This window comes from Rhipicephalus microplus, unplaced genomic scaffold (assembly GCF_043290135.1).
Source record: "Rhipicephalus microplus isolate Deutch F79 unplaced genomic scaffold, USDA_Rmic scaffold_15, whole genome shotgun sequence".
NCBI lineage: Eukaryota > Metazoa > Arthropoda > Arachnida > Ixodida > Ixodidae > Rhipicephalus > Rhipicephalus microplus.
In genome coordinates this window covers 20403644-20423562 of record NW_027464588.1, presented here as the reverse complement: position 1 = coordinate 20423562, position 19919 = coordinate 20403644, and the positions used below count along the sequence as shown (strand labels likewise).

Below are 19919 nucleotides of genomic sequence, written 5' to 3'. Positions count from 1 at the left end.
TATGAATGAGACATAAAACATAATAAATAACATAGACATACATAAATTCCACTCTGACACAAACACTAAAATATATACCAATCAAGAGCAGGCAGAAGGCTATTTTACCTATACAGAGACCCTCCACATGTATTCTAAACTATGTCACAATTTAGCCCGATATGGTTGCGTAATTCACTCTTTTACGTTAGGATTAAGGAACATCAATCAGTAGCACATTTACAACATTTGTATGAATCGGCTTTTGTAGACAGCACAAATTTTGTGAATTGACTTGAAAATGTGGGCAAGTAAGCTAATTATAAATGTAACTAAAAGGTTTTGGGAATATATCTTATATACTTTGGGATATACTTTATTGTCATGACATATACAAAATAAAAATTGTTTACTTCATGTAAAAGGACCAAAAAGTAATTGAGTTAAAAACTTATGGTCCTTTTTAGGCCCTTCTAATTTCAAAGAAATGTTATACATGTCTTACGTGAGTTATTTCAGAAAAAAATATATAAAACTAATTGAGTTAAGAGATGTGGCATTTTTAGGCTCTTCATTTTTTCAAAGGTTAAGATGGAAGCACACAAAACACAATCTTGAGAGCTATTTGCTCTTATTTAGCTTTTAAGCAATAAGTACAGCCAAGTACATTTCAGGAGCAAGCAAGCTTGTGCCACCACAACGCCATTCAACTATTTAAAGAAATGCATTGAAACTTGAACTGAATATTTGAACCAATTTTGTTTTAATACATAAGTGCCGTTGGAAATACATGGTTGGCTGGTGCATACATGCATACGTACATTCAACAAGCTGTTTTCAAAAGTTCGGAATAAAAGTTTGAGAATTATTTGCTCTTATTCATATTCTGACAAATAAACACTGCCAAGTACGGTTCTTAAATGAGCAAGCTTGTGGCAAGCCAACGAAACTCTCCGATTGACCATTTCAAGCACTGCGTGAAAACTTAAGCTGAAAATTTGACGTAGTTTTTTTTCAACAACCTAGCACTGCAAAACCTTTTTTAACATTTTATGATAAAGTTTATGTGCTTTTTTATTGAGGGGAAGTTTAGATGGATGAATGGCATTATTGAGGTCTTTCAGTGTTTAGGGCACAGAGGGCAGCTGCTACGTCAGAAGTGAGAGGCCTTGCCCCACGACCGTGTCATGCCCTCTTATAGATAGCGCAGAGCTGTGCCTCAAGATCCGAGGTGCATAGAGCTCATTCGCACTTTTCCTTGGTAATCCTGGCTGCTTGTGCCTTGAGGCAATGCCAGAGCATGTGAGTGAGACTACGTGTACGTACCTCTCCGGAATCTAATTCAGGTTGAATTGTCTGTTATATTTTTTGTGTATTGTGTGTATAATAGGAAGTTATTCACTATTTACCAGATTAATGAAAGGATTATTCATTGCACAAATACATTTGAATGATCTTTTGCATAAATATCATAACATAAATTGTGCAAATGTAAGTATGCATACAACTAAGGTGATCACAAATGAAATTACTTTGGTATATATATGATATACTTATCTATTTTCTGTAGCTTATATTTGCATCTCATGATATATACAAATAAAAATTGGTGATTTCTTGAGATTTGTACAGCTAACTAATAAAGCTGAAGAAGTTAAAAATTTGGGTACTTCAATACCAGTGAAAGTTATACTTGCCTAAATATTCTGTATAATAAGTTCTATTCATGTTCTACATTCATTCTTAAGGGTGACATTGAGCCTTATGCAAGTCCTATAAATGGCCTCCATTCAGCCCCATTAGCTCCTATATTGTGCTAGATGTGACCTACATAGCATTCCCATAGCTCCTACATACCCCTATATGTTCTTCCCCGGTTCCATTTAGCTCCTACATAGCTCCTAAATACCCCTATATGTTCTGCCCAGGTCCCATTCAGCTCCTACGTAGCACCACGAAGGTCCTGTATAAGCCCTATATACCACATTTGGTCCTCCCACAGCTTCTGTATTAACCCCTGTAACCCCTGTATTAAAGCATGCGGATCCTGTATGAAATTATATAGGTTTTTTCACTGGGGCCACGCATACAAAAAAAGGGAAAAGAAAACCTTTGGTGTAACGAATGGGCATTCCGGAGTGGAGTACCTGAAAGGATTATTTCTACTATTCTCACGGGCTCTCCCGCGCAAACGCGAGGACCGGGTGGCGCCTTGTCGTCTACAGACAGTGTGAAAGTGTACGGTGGAGGTAATCCGCGCACACCCTTCAGATTTGTGACATGGGGGAGCAGCAGAACACCTTTTGTTGGTTCGAGGAATGTGACCCTGCCACAGCGCTTGTGCCGGGTCCGGTCTCACTTCTGTCAGCCTCCGTGGCTCCAGGACTCATTACTGTGTTCTGCACAGATAGCCGCCCGCGGCGTTGAATGACGAAGAAGCGGCGGCTACGGAGATTTTCGCGGTAGACGCCAAGCTGCATGGAAACGTTGAGACTTGGTCTGGACATCGGCTCATCAAGTACCGGAAGCATCGGTACCATTGTTCGCCCGTAATTAAAGTGTCTTGGGACAGCTCGCCCATCCCTCTCTCTGAGGCTTGAGTATGTACATCGTTACTTGCTCGGCTTTGTTTGGGAGAGGGTTTTCTACTGGTGCGGGCCGCGGGGTGGCCGTCGAAGATGATACACTGCGACTTACAAGAAAATATACCGCGTCGATAGTAGCGACTGGTCTGGTGCCCCGGTAGGGCGGAGTCGGGTCCTACAAAAAGGGACTACGAGACAATACGGGCAATCAGAGATGCGATGCGAGGAGAGGTCAGAGAGAGACGATGCGATGAGCTCGAGATGGTAGAGAAGCTAAGATGGAAATCACTGAGAGGCACGATGTAGGCGACGATGACGAAGACGATGAAGACGCTGGAGAATTGGACAGATCAGACCTCGACGCCAAGAACTTATCTTCGGCCCCGATTCGAGCAGCGAACTCCGAGGCCCCGACTACATGGACATTCTGTGAGACGAACTTCACCTCCCTTACTTAAACGAGCTTTGCGGGAAAAGATGCGGCATATTGAGACATTGCGCGGTTTTAATACTTGATAACTTCATCATTTGTGTCGTCGTGTTTTTTATATGCATCCCCTTGTATTGTTACAGTTACTTTCTTTATGTGCCTGCCCTGTGTCGAATGTAGCAAATGTCCAAATCTTGTGTTATAATTTCGTGTAGTTGTTTATGTACGCGGTATACGATGTTTTAAGTTAAAAATAATTTAAATTAATCAGTAAACGGGAACAGGTCGTAGCGTCTCTTACTTCCCGGCCCCAGCACGAATCTTTGTATGTGAGAAGTGTTTGAGACACGTATCCAAGAGGGAACCGGATAAAAAGGGGATGAGTGGTCTTCCCTCTCTTTGGTAACCGGTGGCGTAGCGGGGGACGTCTCAATATCACAGTAGGCTCGCCATTAGTGCAGCCATGTTTCACGGTAAAGAAGACAAGGAGGCTTGCGTACTGCACAACACACACAGGCTGCTCGGTGCCCCCAGTGTACTCGGAAAGAAAGCGCAGTAAACAGATGCAGGCCGCATCTCTTGTGTGTTCTTCTGGTGGCAGCAGCAGGCATCTTGCATTTGTCATGGCCTCCAAGACTGTCTATCTTCCAAACCGTGATCTCGGAGGCCATGCGCTGATGCATGCTTAGTTCGTAGGGTAAAATCATGCATGTAGAGGTTTTCTGAGTGTGTACCAGAAGGAGTAGAGGTGTTACTCTGAAGTTGGACTTGTCAGGGTTTGCAGAAGAGCCATTGGGGCCCTGTCATGAAGTGAATGCAAAAGCTGCCTAAAGCCCCAGCAAAAAAGCTGCGAGCACTTTTGTATGTGTCAAACATTTCGACGTTGAACAGGGTCCCAATTCAGTTGGCCAAGCAATGACCCCTATTGCATTCAGCTGAGTGGGATGTGGTGAAGCAACCTTCGCGATAAGGTACCATCGTTTCCCTCACGACTAGTTGTCGCTAGTCGTCAAGTAACACAATAGCACGCTTGCCATCACACGCGGCATCTGCGTGGACTGTTGCCTTATGGCGCTACGACATGTTGCCGAGTTAGTTGGTTGGTAATAATAATTTACGTGGGGCAGTCACACACGAGAGGGACAGACGACATGTAGCGCTGTAGATGCACCTCTCATTAATGTTGCGGATCTCGGCCAAAAATTTTGCTCTACAGCATGCTTCACCAAATCCAAGTTTGTCCTCGGTAGCATGTTTCAAAGTGGACAGAGGTTCTAGACTGTCGGTGTAGAAGCAGAGTATTGATGTTCTGTCAATTTGTATGCTGCTTTGTAGGAGTGTGAATATCATGCCTTCTTTCGTAAGTGTTGCATGAAGTGAAGAACCTACTTGGCGCTGGAGTCTTTATTGTAGTATCGCTGAATAACTGGTGGATGTGGTCTCAGTACACTTCTGCGTACACTGTGTGGTGAAGGGACTAGCTGCTGTGCTCGAGGGCAGAGGCGTGAACCACATTGCTTCCATCTGTTTCCTCGTCCCCTGTCACATATGCACTGTAAAGCCCATATGTCATCGCCAATGTAACATACTTTTAGCGTTTTGACGAGTGCAAAACACTATTGTAAGTATGTTCACTCGTAGCCACCCAAGTTAGTTGCTGCTGCTCTCACGTAGTATGAAAAGGAGCGCTTCAAATGAGAGCGGCCGCAACAAATCGTGCCTGTGCTGTCACATAGTACGCGGAGAAATGAAGAATGCTGCAACCGCTGCCACAGAGGAGGCAACGACGCTGTTAGATGATGCGCACAAAGAATGCTAAAAGAGTTCCTGTTCAGGAGCCGCTGAAGTTCACGTTGGAGGGAAAACGTGCTGAGAGAACTCGAGCTCAGCAGCCGTCTGTGATCTGACACAGTGTGCGCAAAAAACGCTGAAATGAACAGGTCCTATGGAGAACCCATGACGTGGTGCACAGCTGCGAAAAACACACACAGCTGCGAAACTACACAGCTGCGAAAACAGCCGTAGACCCTGCGACGGTGAATAAAAAAGACGCTAAAAGACTTCTGCCCAGGCTTTTTCGAAGTTTTGGCAAGGTATACACGTGAAAGGGCGCTACAAGAACTTTTGAGAGAGCTGCACATGCTGTAATGGCACTCGAAAAACACGCCAAAAACACTCCTCCCGAAGAGCGTAGAAGGTCTGGCACGCTACATGAAAAATCGTTAAAAAGGTTTCTGCAAATGGCGCCGCAAAAGCTGTGACGATGTGCTGGTAAAACACACGAACTCCCCCCGAGGAGCGTGGAAACTTTTGTACGACACGCAGAAAAACGTCAAAAATGTTTCTGCGAAAGAGACGCAGAGGCTGTGACTAGTGCTCTAAAAACACGCTAAAGATTTCCTCCCGAGGAGCGGGGACGCTGAGGCACGGTAAGTAGAAAAAGCGCTAAAAGCTCCTACAAAAAGAGCCACAGACACTGCGACATCTCATTCGAAACCACGCTGGAAAGACGTTTTCCGAGGAGCATGAATGCTGTGGGACAGTACAAAAAAGAAAGCGGCTGAAGAGCTTCTGCAAAAAAACCAAGGACGCTCTGACATAGAGCTCGAAAACTCGCTAAAATACTCCAAACAAACGTGGACGCTCGGTCACTGTGAGCGGAAAAATCACCAAAAGCGGTTCTGCAAAAGAGCCTCGGAGGCGGTGACGTCGCGCTGCAAAACACGCGAAAAAACTCCTCTCGAGGAGTATGGACGCAAAGGCATGGTACGCGGTAAAAGCGCGAAAAGTGCATCCGCGAAACAGCCGCAGAGGCTGTGACGTGGCGCTCAAAAAACACGCTAAAACAAATTCCTTCAGAGGAGCATGGCCGCAATGTCATGGTACACGGAAAAACGCCAAAAATGCTCCTGCGAAAGAGCCGTGGACGGTGCGACAAAGCACTCGAAAAACACGCTAAAAAACCCTCCCGAGGAGCATCGATGCCATGGCACGGTACGAAAAAAAACAACAAAAGTACACTTCCGAAAGAGCTGTCGACTTCGCGACCTAGCACTCGAAAAAGATGCTGATGAACAACTCCTGACGAGCGTGCGTGCTGCGGGGTGGTACGCGAAAAAGCACCAAAAGTTGTTTTACGAAAATGCCGCAGCGGCTGCGACGTATAGAGCTAGAAATACTAGTTTGCTCCCTAGGAGCATGGGTGCGGTGACACGGTACCGAAAAACAGCGCTAAAAGAGCTCCTGATATGACATAGCACACGCAAAACACTCATATCCGGCCGAGGAGCTGTGGGTGCCGCACAACGATACGCACACAACACACTAAAACTTATTTCCTTCGTTGCAGTCACCAACATGGTGGCATGGCACACGAAAAAGCAGCAGTAATTTACAAATGACGCCAGAAATTATGGTTTATTGACTCGACTGCCAGTAACAATCATTGCGAAGAACCCTTCCGCGAAAAGTTCTTTCAAATATCTTGACACTTCGATCGGGCGTTTAGGTCTGCTCTCCCTCTGTGAGTCCGGTCGAACAACAGCTGAGAATAATAAAGTACGAGAACTTGTTCTTTGCTTACTTTATTTATTAAACCAAGTCATCGTTACGCAAAATCAAACAATTGGAGACAGCATGCACAAGAAATCACAGATGCTGCACTCAACTGCCATATTTAGCCCATGGGAAACTAGAAAAAACGTTCATTTACCAAGAGCGTGTGCGCAAAATATGATTACAACAAAGAAAAGACATAAAATTGCTTCTTTATATTAAAAAGAAAAGCGGTTTTTTTTCAGGTTTTATAAACGATCACTTAATTGTTCTTGATTTTCATGGACTACACCAGAGGCTACACAGTAAAAATGTTTACACCCAAAAGGGTGTAAAAGGGTGCTTTTACGAGAAAGCACCCTTTGCAACATCCTTTAACACCCATAAATGGTCGATGGAAAAAAAAGCACACATTTGTTTGGGTGCTTGCCTCGATAGCACCCTAAAATAGGCTCTAAGGGTGCTTTTGAGCCTGAGAAGGGTGTAGGTGACGATTGATCAGATGGAATATGCAGCATAAGAAGAACATATAATTATAATACTTGGGAGTTTACGTCTAAAAACCTCGATATGATTATGAGGGTCGTCGTAGTGGAAAGCTCTAGAGATTTTGACCATTTGGTGTTCTTTAATGGGCGCTGATATCGCACAGTGCACAGGCTTCTACCTTTTCGCCTCCATCTGAATTCGACTGCCACGGCCAGCATCGAACCCGCAACCTTCGGATTGGCGGCCGAGCAGCGTAGCTACTGCACGAATATGTGGACCTTGCGTTAAATGACGGCCTAGACTTAGAATGTGTGAAGGTGCTCTTCGAACACAGCAGAATGTCAGCAGAAGCAAATCGCGTTTCATCTATAATGGTAAATAACTGCAATCCACGTTACGAAAGCTCACCTTAGTGTTGGTTATAAGCTACATGTTTGCTGTGGATTATATACAGGAACAAAATGTTTGCCCGAGTATGGGTGTGTGTGCGTGAGCCTGCGCATGTGTTCGCGTGTAAGCGCGATTGTGTGTACACCCGTGCATGTGTGCGTGCGCGTGTATGTGCGAGTCCGTGCTTGTGCTATGCGTGCCTGTGCACGTGTGTACGCCCATGCATGCGTGCGTTTACGGTTGCGTGTGTGTGTTGTATGTATACGTGTATGTGTGTGCGCCTGTGAATAAGTATGCGTGTGTATCAACCCGTGCGCCCTCGAATTTCGTGTGTGTGTGTGTGTGCGGGGGCACTGCTTCTAAGTGTTTAAGGTCCCACACCTGTTCAGACTGGGAGTCTATATGGGAGGTGGCTTAAGGAATGACGGTGGTCAACGCACTGTACATGGACTATTCAGTACATGGAAAACAGCTGCACATTTTCGTACCTGATCGTTGCTTACGAACTTGCTGTGGTAGCTGATTAGGTCCGCTGAGGTGCTTCTACGCTCGAAAACGTTGGTTATGACCCATTCACACGGAAGGTTGTCACTGCACTTATGCACAACCATCGTTTATATTAACGTTTAACAAGAACGTGCTCTGCCTTTGCTAAAGGGGCTTAGCTAGCTCATTGGGCAACCATATGGAATTATGTGCTGATCATGTGGTCAGCAAAGAGTTTGTTATAACAACCTCGGCACGTTTCGTGGTGCGTGACAAGCCTTCTAAACATTCGCGACTGTGGATTAATTTGTTCAAGCTTCGACTACGCATTCAGTGTTTGCGGCACCATACGCGGAAGTGCCAGACACAGACAATGCGAAAAGAAATTCCTCTGGAAAAAGGTGTAGAGATGCTCTCCCGCTAATGCCACCAAGGACGAAATAATTATTGTTTCTGGCCATTTCATCGTGCACTTTGTTTTCCGCAAGTTTTGCTTCACAATTTTTCGCCCACTGCAATCGCATTCCGTCAAAATACTCAAAGAACCCGAGGCTGGTAAGTAACCTGCGTCGCTGTGCGACTGGCTGGAAGGAGAGTTGCCATTTACAAGGAGTCATTCCGCGTCGAACGGCCGTCCGGTCCGCCGTATGCGCCATAGCGTTTGCCTTTCGGCGCCGTCTTGGCGGATTTCCAGCTCCTCCTTTCCCCCCGCCCACCCCGGCCAGCGTTGCTCCCACAACGGCGGCGTAGATAAGCGAAGAGTTGCGTCACCGAACACCTGCTTCGACAGCTGCGGCGCCGCCTCCAGTGCCTCCTCCTTCTTTCTCTCAACGTCGCTCTCTCTGTCTCATCGTCTTTCAAATGCGTTGCGTTGGTCTGGGGTCTTGGTCGCTGTGTGTGTTCTAGCGAACAGGCGCATATTCAATGGTGGTCACGCATGAAACCGTGTTCGAAGTGACGCTCGGATTAAGGACTATTCATGGAGTGGCGGACACGGACAACGTGGGCCTGTTAATGGTGAGTGTACTGTTTTCGTAGGTAGTAATCATACAGCGCTAGCTGGGCGCCTGCAGCAGCTCTGCCGAAGTAGGCTGCCAGCAATTTACAACAGCATGCGTTCACGGGCCTGTTGCAGATGCCCGATTAAACGTGTGACTTAACGATTTCACACTGCTAAGCAGCTTTGCCGAAGTAGGCTGCCAGCAATTTACAACAGCATGCGTTCGCGGGCCTGTTGCAGATGCCCGATTAAACGTGTGACCTAACGAGCTCACACTGCTATGCGCGATGTTGTGTAAGTGCCTGCATCACTCATACAGTGAGTGATGTGATCCTTTAACAAGGGCGGGATTGGTTGCTGATTGCACATTGTCTCTACACTGCTCAAAGTGATTGATATTGTTTTAAGTTATGCTTTAGGCTACTTCGTAATAACATTTCTATTAATACTCAAATGTGCAACGTGTTTCTGTAGGTGTAAGCGTAAAAAAGAAATGATTGATATGTGGGGTTTAACATCCCAAAACCACGATATGATTATGAGAGACGCCGTAGTGGAGGGCTCCGGAAATTTAGACCACCTGGGGTTATTTAACGTGCACCCAAATCTGAGCACACGGGCCTCCTTCATTTCCGCCTCCATCGGAAATGCAGCCGCCGCAGCCGGGATTTGAACCCGCGACCTGCGGGTCAGCAGTCGAGTACCTTAGCCACTAGACCACCGCGGCGGGGCGTAAAAAAAAAAGAGAGAGAAAAAGTTATATACAGAGGCGCACTGTACGAAATGGCTTTTTTTTGCTTAAAGACGGTATGGTTGGAGGTGCTGACATGCCGCGATGCTCCCAGCACGTGCGCCTCGGTCTTTTAAGCTATTTAGGACAAGTGTAACCAGCAACAGGGAAAGATCTAGCAGACTTCCAAAGGCGCGTTGTTGTGGCCATCGCCGTGCGTTGTTTTCCCTCGTTTTTGTTTGCTGTTTTCGTGCTTTGCCTTCATCTGCGATAACGTTCGGCGTTATAACAGAATCGAGAGAGTATACGTGACTGTGGGAGCTATGTGCGGTAGCCCTAGCATAAGCAATGGCTGCTGCAACGTAGACGGCGTCCGCGCGCGTTGGTGTCGTTCGAGCGCTCCTACTTGCTTGATTGATTGTGTTTAACTGAGTATTTAGGCACGGGTTACGTTTGTGAACTCCGTGGTCAATAATCGCTAATATTGTGCCCCTGATTACCATCAGAGGATGGGCTTGGTTGTCGAAATATGCCAGATGCTTTTTCTAAAAGCAAGCTTTGAAAAAACTTTTTTAAAGAAATACTTTCATACGTGCTAGGCAGTGCCTATTGCAGGCCCGCAACTCTTTAAAAACTGGACGAGCTATCACATCTTTTATCAAATTATAATAAATTAAGATGATTGAGTTATAGATGACGAATTTCTGTGCTAGATTAGGTGCACGAAACACATGTTCACAGCCCTACGTCTAGAGAACAGGCAAATAGGAAGCACAGCGTCAAATTTGGATTAGATACTATTGACTGAGCGTCTTGTGAGGGTAGAAAGAACGAGAAAATTGTTTATTTTTGATGCCCTTATAAAGGTAGTCAGAATTGCACTCATTGGTGACTTGTAACAATTCCTCAGATTGTTAGAGGCGTGATTATAGCCAGTAAATCTATTACATTTTTGCAGACCTCTTCGCTATTTCCACGCCCAAGGTCATTTGTTATCACGTAAAAGAGAAAACAGACATGTCTTCACTGTTTGTACATGAAGAGGTAAGTTTCTTGTGCGTTTTGATTAATGATACATGTTCAGAACGTTGTACTTTAAGAAGTGTTTTTCACACTGGCTCACTACCGTGGAAGGAATTTGATTCTTAGGTGAGTTCAGGCTTCCGCAAGTGCCATTTTTGAGCTGTAGTCTTACACTTCACCTCATTTTGGGAATTTGCTGTATGCTGGAAAACTCTTATCTTTACCATACGAAATTATTGGAATGTATGGGTTGTATGCTTCGAGTTCAGTGTAATGTCAATTACACGCCATTTCGAAGGATACACACTACACATTCTTTATATATGGTGCTGCCAGAACAGTACGCACATCCATTTATGAGAAGTCATATTTGCTCTTATTACAGGATGAGAGGGTGCCGCTGACGTCCTGCGTCGTCTACCCCGGCCCCAGCCTAGAGCAAGCCTACTTCCTGAACCTCCACATGGATAACCAAAAAACTTTCCGTGTCAGTAATGACGAAGAAGGAGTGACAGCACTGATGAGTTGATTTTTTTTAATTTTCAACATTGTCTACGGCCGCATGGCCTTTAACAACCACCGTGATTTAACGGCTTTTTCTCGGCGTTAGTTTGGAGTTTATCAAAGAAGTTGTTCAGGCAGTACGACGCTGAAAATTTTAGTGTCACACTGCCTGAACAACTTTTTCTAGTGTGGTCATGGTTGATGAGCAAATATTGTTATTTGTGTAAGTTATTTTGCTTGAATATAGCAGGACCATTCCATGGCAAACGTCTCAGCCACTTTGGCTACCATCTGAATTGTATTTGAAAAAAATTTGCTGACTTACTGCGTTTAAAACAGTGAACTGCTAGAATATTTCAGCGAGAAAAAAGTTTTGTTCATGTGGCTGGCTTATAACTTCCTGGCAACATGCCGTCTGTGTGCTGTTTGTGGAAAATTTCGTTTTAAAACTACCGCTTATTTTTTCTAAAGCAAATTCGGTCTACCTGTTAAGTAAATGTGCTTCTATAAGGTATTTGAAGCTCAATAATATTAGTGCAATTTTGTTGCCAGGAATAAAGCCAAAATGTGTTGTTTGCATTTTTTATTGCAATATTGCACTTTGTATGAATATCTGAGCAGTGAATACTTACTCCACAGAGGGTAGATTTTGAGAAAAAAATATCTTTATACCTCTCAAGCTGCTGAAGTATACGAGAAAATATCACGAATTTCACAAAATCGTGATTTTTGTCCGTATTCAGATGAAATTTTCTCCGTGTTGCGATACAATGAAAACTCATCATTATACCTAAACTGCAAGAAAATGAAATTCTTTCTGTAATAAAAATCTTATCGCAAAAAGGACAAGAAAGAGCGCTGTCAACTGAATTTTATTGAAGGTGCTACGAGCGTTTTTATACTGAGCACAAGACCAGGGCTCATCTGCAACAACACAAGTATGACCATGACAAAATAATTTTAACCGAGAAAAGAATACTCCTTTTCGGAAAAGATAAGTGAAGGTGTACTGATGCATTGATCCTTGGTCTTCCTGATAAAGAGTTCTAAAATCTCTCATTTTTCTGCTTGATTTTTTTCAAAAACCGTGTTTTATGACACCTAGGACTACACTTACATTCTTTACGGTGTCCGGCCATGAAACTACCATAGCCCTTCTTAACATTTAAAGCATGCTGTCTTGCTTGATCATTGAAGCATTACCTAGTTTGTCCTATGTTTACTTTTCCACGTGTTAGCGTATCTCATACACATTAGATTGGCATTCAGTAAACCTATTCTAGTGACGAATGGTGCAAGATTGACTATTCCAGTTGCTGTAAGTACATGCACTTTTGAAAGCTTGCAAGGTGTGGAAAACAACAATGTCATATCTGCTGGCTCTTTTCTTAAAATTGTGAGACACCTTATGTACGTAGTACCGTGTGATATGCAAAGGTCATTGGTCATACTCTTCTTCTTTTGGTCCTGTTTACTTTAACTTTACTTTCTGCAGGAGGGTTTCGCAAACAAGTGTGATGATGCTGTTGGGGTATTGGCTGGTGCTATCAGCCCAGGAGTGCTAAGAATGTTCTGCCTTTTGATAGTGGGCATTCAAAATTAGTAGAAAGAGGAATAGATACCACATGCATTCAGGCCACCCTTCAGGAGTCATGTTAGCACAAGGGTGAGGTCAGGCTTAAAACCAGAATAAAAGACTAAAAGATGCTGGGTATCCCAACAGAATCATCACACCCGTTTGCAAAACCTTCCTGCAGAAAGTAAAGTTAAAGAAGACAGGACCAACAAAAACCAACAACCAAAACCGTTGCATGTTATACCACATCACGTGTCTCACAATTAAAGAAATAGCCAGCCGATAAGATGTTAGCGTGTTGTTTTCCACCCCTTGCAAGCTTTCAAAAGTGTGTGTACTAAATAGCGATAGGAATAGTCAATCTTGCCCCATTCGTCATGAGAATACGTTTACCTAATGCCAATTTAACGTTTGTAGAAGTATTTTTTATCAGGTAAACCAATGATCAGTGCATCACTACACGTTCCCTTAACCTTTCCGAGAGGGATTATTCTTTTCACAGTTAAGATTATTTTGTAGTGCTCACACGTGTCGTCGCGCATGAGTACGGTTCTTGTACTCCGTATAAAAGCGCTCGTAGCACATTCATTAAATTCAGTTGACAGTCGGTGTTCTTTCTTGTCCTTTCTGTCTCTTCCTAAAGTTGTCGCGCTGTGACTAGCACACAACCACGATGAACCAACTCTCCCAAATTAAGCTCTTGTTACGTAACACGTAGACCGAGTTTCGTATGGAAAGAAGGAGCGGTGCTTTTAAAATAAAATTTTTCACATACAACACCTAGATGGCATTCCAGGATGTTCAGAAGGCAGCCACGTGACCAAATATTTTTCCTCTTCTAAATATTTCAGAAGTTCACTATTATCAATGCAGCACGAGTTTTTCGAATACATTTGAGATGGTTGCCAAAATGGCTGGGACATTTGGCATAAAGTTACCCAGCTGTGTCATTAGCCATATTTATGCATTGCCTCTTTTGTTTTTGTGTCCTGACTCAGCTTTGTGTTCGTTTTTAGCTTATTGTGTTTCTGATCATTGTATTGGTTTCTTAAGTATTCGCTAAAGTTATATGTGTGAAAACCCGTATATGTTTGCATGTACATCATTTCTCATAAACAATTGTTATGCATCCAGGAATACAAAGCTTAAACCACTGTGATTGTATACATTTGAAAACACTATTTGTATATATTTTTGTGTGCATCACTTCTTGGGAACGATTGTGTACATGAAGGCGTATATAGTGAAATCATGGTGATTGTATATATTTGAAAAAATTATAAGTATATATTTGCCTGTATTTCATTCCTATTAAACGATTGCGTACATGAAGGAGTATTAAACTGGAAACCACTGGGATTGTAGATACTTGAAAGAATTATAGAAATATATTAGCGTGTATTTTATTTGTAGTCTCTATGTACTTGAAGCAGTATACTATACTGAAACCAGTGTAATTGTATGTTGCAAAGAATTGTCAATAAAGTGAAACTGAAAAAATATAATAAACATTTGAGGTGTTGCATGTGTAGTGTACGTATACGTGAACCTATATCTGGTAAAAAAGTTGTGTGGCAGAGAGAAAGTTTGTTTTATTTGCCTATTAAATAAACGCAATATGCAAGGGCAGCAAGGCTTCATTTTCTGTAACGCGCATTAGGCATATACTGTGAAGTATATATAGATCCAGCACAAGTTCATACACGATTGTACGCGTTTATATTGTCGCGGGTTATAAATTACAGGGGGTTTATTTAAAAACACGGACAGTGGGACTTATAGAGACGCTCTCAGAGAAGGCCGCTAAGATTATCGTCTTCTTCACTCTGCTGCGCTGCGCGTCTCGAGCAAATCCGCGTTCTTCGTTGTCGTCGCTATCTCGCCGCTAAATGCAGCTATGCACGCGGCATTACCCTCCCGTCAGAGTGAGCGTCGTCCCGACGGAGGCTACCGTCGACTCCTGCTGCGGGGGCGCCTGTGACTGCAATGTGTATTTTGCGTTCTCCTTCGCGATCTCTTCACGCACGATCTGTCTAATCAGGTGGCGTAGAGAATACTCGTCGTTTTCGGTAAGTGCGGTGGCACCTGCCGCTGCGCCGGTGGCCGGGCGATCAGACTGTCGGTACCGTTGCTGTAGCGCACGCTCTATTGCGGTGGCCTCCCTGGTGAACTCGTCCACTGTTGTCGGCGGATTGCGCACAAGACCAACAAATAGCTGCTCTTTGACGCCCCTCATGAGATGGCTTAGCTATCGAGCCTCGGGCATGTTGGGGTCCGTGCGGTGGCACAAGCGCACCATATCCTCAGCAAACATGGCGACGCTTTCATGCAGCTGTTGTGTGCGTCCTTCAGAAGGCGTTGTGCGTTTTCGCGTCAGTCCGCGTTACCGAAGGTGTCAAGAAACCGTCGACAAAACTCCTCCCATGTCGTCAATGTCGCCTCCCGGTTTATAAACCACGTCTTCGCACCGTCTTCAAGGGCGAAGTATACGTGGAAGAGCTTTCCATCAAGACTCCAGTAGTTCGATTTAGCTACCCGTTCGAACTGCTCAAGCCAGTCTTGCGCATGCTCGTTCGGCCGGCAATGAAATGGTTCAGGAATGCGCATATTCTGGACCGTCACTTGTGCAGGACTCCTTGCCATTTCTTGAGTAGGGGTGGTTGTCGGAAGCGTTGCTCCCTTTAAAAGGTCAAATTCTGGTTCAAGACCTTGAAGGCGACGGCTTGAGCGGTGCACAGGCGTCTCCACGCATGGCTGTCTCGTAGGGGTGGACTCGGGGCTTCTCACAGGGGTGCTGATCATGAGGTGGTAGTACCCAGCTTCTCCACCAGTGTCGCGGGTTATAAATTACAGGGGGTTTATTTAAAAACACCAACAGTGGGACTTGTAGAGACGCTCTCAGAGAAGGCCGCTAAGATAATCGTCTTCACTCTGCTGCGCTGCGCCTCTCGAGCAAATCCGCGTTCTTCGTTGTCGTCGCTATCTCGCCGCTAAATGCAGCTATGCACGCGGCAATATTTTTGCGCACACGCAATGAATGGAGCTCGACAGGTGGCGCACCATCGATAATGAGGACCACTTTCTTCAAGTAGTTTGTAATCAATGCATGCTGATATCTATTAGTGCAGTCTAAAAGAATACTGCCACCCCTGCCATGGGATCCCTACACCCTTGTGCATCCTTCTCGCACCCTCCACAGAGGGTGCTAAGAAAGTGATGGACATTGAAGGCACCCTTCCTATAGGGTGTTTTTGTAACACCCTACAGTTTTTTACATGTACATCCGATTCTAAGGGTGCATCGTATAGCACCCTTTTTTGAAGGTGCTGATTAACACCCTTAGGGTGTCGTCCACGGGACAAGCTCATTTACACCCTTCTGGGTGTAAAAATTTTTATTGTGTATTATGGCGCCTGTGGTTTTCAGAGCCGTGTTCCATTTTGCGTGTACCTTCCACTGCCATGACTGCTTCAATCTAAATATAGTATGTATTCGAAACAAGAATGTGTAGTAATGTGTTCAAAACAAGGACCGAAGGAGTAAGAGTACACAAGACAAGCGCTCGAATTTCATCTCGTGTTTTCAATCTCGAATCCACATGAACTCTGTCAAGCTCTTCGTAGAACCTGGATTATAGTTAATGCTAGTTAATTCGATGCTCGTTAATAGGAAAAAACGGAGGGTTGGCTGTGCCCCATGTTCGCAAAAGTATTCTGCATGTTTAGTGGCAATAAACTGCATTTCGTTGATTTCCTCGATCCTCGAAGCATTCCCCGTGCGAGCCGGCACAAACGTGGACTCAAAGAGCAAAAGCAGCGATCTTGGATAGCCTAAATGGCCGCGCCCTTGCGGAAAGGTGAGGTCGCTATCTGCAAGTGCGTAGCGGCACTTATAATAGTAAGGTTTGTGCTCAAAGCAAGTTTCGAGGTAAAACACGAGGGCTACCGTTGTTCACGAAGTAGTGAGTCACAAAAATCACCACATTTGCCTTGCTCATATGCAAAATAGTTACTGGACTTCAGACTGCATTGATCGAAATGCATTGATGTAATAGACGTTCCTTGTTTTCATTCTACTATCGGTATTTCAGCACTCGGTTAACTTGTAAAGTTCTTCAAGTCCCACGATATCTGAAGTAACGATATTTTATTGCACAACAAGAAAGAAAAAAGCATTCTCTGAGTCTCATTCTATTATTGTGAGACTCAGATATATGGCACTCTCTTAGAGAGGCACACTGGCTCTCTTTAAGAAATAGTCATGCACTGAGCTTTTTTTAGACAGTGATGTTTGTTACGACTTCAGGTCCTAGAGACAGTCGACGTGCTTTTCTAAACATATATACATGCAACTTTGACATGTATGAAAAGATAGTCAAAGTTCTGAAAGTGTATAACCAATCCCTAATATGTGTGTAAAGGCTGTAGGACAACGCACAGTCAGCGCTCCTCCCAAGTCTTCCCCGTAATCGTCTTTGTTCGCACTGAAACCAAAAGTATGTTCCCCGCACTTGACTCAACTTTTCAGCATATTAATATTCACATCAATTCACGTGTGCAGAGATGGCATTGCTTCCCCGATGATGTTATTATATCTTACTGGCATCGGTCATTTTTTGTGCTTACTGGCGTAAACGTGTTTACTGCCGTGAGCAGAAAAGAAGTTCAGGTTCTAACAAAAGAAAGAAAAAAAATCTTTTCGATTGATTGATTGCTTTCTGGGTTTAACATCCCAAAACCACCATATGATTATGAGAAACGCCGTAGTGGAGGGCTCCGGAAATTTCGACCACATGGGGTTCTTTACCGTGCACCAAAATCTGAGCACACGGGCCTACAACATTTTCGCCTCCATCGGAAATGCATCCGCCGCAGCCGGCATTCGAACAAGTGACATGCGGGTCAGCAGCCGAGTACCTTAGCCACTAGACCACCACGGCGGGGCAAAACTTTTGGAAAGCATTGCAACTGCTTATATGGCAATGCATGGCAACAAAGTATATTGCGTGGAAAGCTGAAATTCACCAATACAGCGACAATTACACTTTTTCTGATAAATGTAACAATCAATTTATTTGATTGATATGTTGGGCTTATTGTTCCGAAACCACCATATAGTTATGAGAGGCGCCATAGTGGAGGTCTCCGGAAATTTCGACCACCTGGGGTTCTTTAACGTGCACCTAAATCTGAGCCCACGGGCCTACAGAATTTTCGCTTCCATCAAAAATACAGCCTCCGCAGCCGGATTTGATCCCGTGACCTGCGGGTCAGCAGCCGAGTACCATAACTGCTTGACAACCACCGCGGGGCAAGTGCAAAAATTGAGTCAAGGATGATTAGAAGCACCTTTGCGTTATCTTACGTAAGGGTATTCAAGCAGAATAATCGTAAGTGGGTTCTCACATGTGCGGCGTCTTAATAATCGAGAACGCCTTAAAGGTGTATTTCTGAAAGGTATATTTATTCGGCACGACAGAATTTTTCGCGATAGCGATAGCGATAATAAGCTTGAAACGATACTATGCAGTGAAAATGCTTCATACTTTTCATGTCTTACTGTTCATTTTTTATGTACAGTACTCGCTGATGTAAACGTGACTGTTTTCATTATAACGGCTACAATTAGCAATTGCTGTGCTAACCGCATCATGTCGCTGCAAATTATCGCCGCTAAAGGTAATGTTGGCTCTGATGTAAGCGCTTCAGTCCGATTTAAGCCGACATCGCACGACCTCTAAACTTTGCAAACGCAAGCACGTGTATTAGTCCTCAATTTTTCGTATTACGAAAAACCTTACTTCAGTTTTTCCACTTCGCAGACAAACACAAAGGCGGGTTTCATTACAGGCAGTGTAGGCCACGCACATAGTCCTATAGAAGTCAATACTTACATGATAATGATGACGATGTATGAGGTTCACCGTCCCAAAACCACCATATCATTAAAGCGACGCCGTAGTGGAGGGCTCCAGAAATATCAACCACCTGGACTTTTTTAACATGCACCAAAATCAGATCACTGGGGTCTACAGCATTTTTGCCTCCGTCAAAAATGCAGCCGCCACAGCCAGGCTTCAATCCCGCGACGTGCGCGTCAGCCGCCGAGTACCTTAGCCACAAGACCACTGCGGCGGGGCAACAATACTTGCATAATGAGGGTTTGTAAACTTTGAAAAAAGAAAAAAAAACGCTGGTGGCTCTGAAAGCAAAAACAAGAGACTTGTCAGAGAATAAAAATGAACAAAAGAATGGGCGAACTCACCGTAATCATCGCTCATGAGAAAGGCGTTGACGAATCCAGAAATAGGCAGCGGAATGAGCAAAGTTCCAGTTGAAAGTAGCTTAAATTCGGCTTTAAGCGCGGGGAATTTCATTTGCGCCCGATCAAAAATGTGAACCGCTAGCGTCAATGCATACCGTGAATAACTAAATTTTTGTAAGCAAGCAAGATACCTGAACTAAATCACAGTGGTCAATATCACATATACTCAGCGCGTAGTCAGAAAACGTCTTCACAGGATGCTGCAGCCGCTCTTGAAAGAGTCCGTTGCTGCCCGAAAATTTCTAGCCAACTAAAAATGAGCCAATGAATAAAAAAAAACATGCAAGCTTACCTACACTGGCATTACAAGCACTTGGGTCATCAACAATCTTCGCCAAAATCGTCCCACTGATTAAACGTCTCTAGAAGTAAACCATATCCCCAGAATTGGGAGTTCCAGAATGAATTCAAGACCCTACGTGCATTGCGAGGGTGTTTATTAACGCGGATATCCAGAGTGGTAAATTAGGATTCAGCGTTAGTTTTTACATGTAGTGCGGGAGGTGGCCCTCCTGTTAAAATATTTTATCCCAAGATTATCGGAGCTAGAAAGGTCAAGTTTGGTGCGTAGTTTGAAAATTCTGAAGTGTCCATAAAAGTACAACAGTATGTCTGGAGGTAAGTTGCAGCGTTGGTCTCCAGAGAAATAGGCGTTTCTTGAAGATGCACCTAAATCAAAAGACCATGCTAGTGTTTCGGCATTTCGACCACAATGGGCTTCTGCTACGCTGGAACTCTTCTGTGGTGAAACATGCCGAGGAGGATAACCCTTGTCCGAGCTTGACAACCACCTATCGCCACCCACCACTAGGGTTTATATGTGTGAGCCATTGGTGATATTCGATGGC

General features: G+C 44.3%; 1 protein-coding gene across 3 annotated transcripts in view; it reads right to left on the bottom strand.

Annotated features, from left to right (window-relative positions):
- Nucleotides 1–19919, bottom strand: part of LOC142761752 (uncharacterized) — an 87305-nt gene that overhangs the window by 56769 nt on the left and 10617 nt on the right. The window contains exon 2 of one of the 3 annotated variants that reach the window (XM_075883193.1): nucleotides 18641–18874. The exons of the other annotated variants lie outside the window; for them this stretch is intronic. The gene's annotated coding sequence lies outside the window, so the exon portion shown is untranslated. The remainder of the gene's footprint in view (nucleotides 1–18640; nucleotides 18875–19919) is intronic. 3 annotated transcript variants of the gene reach the window in all.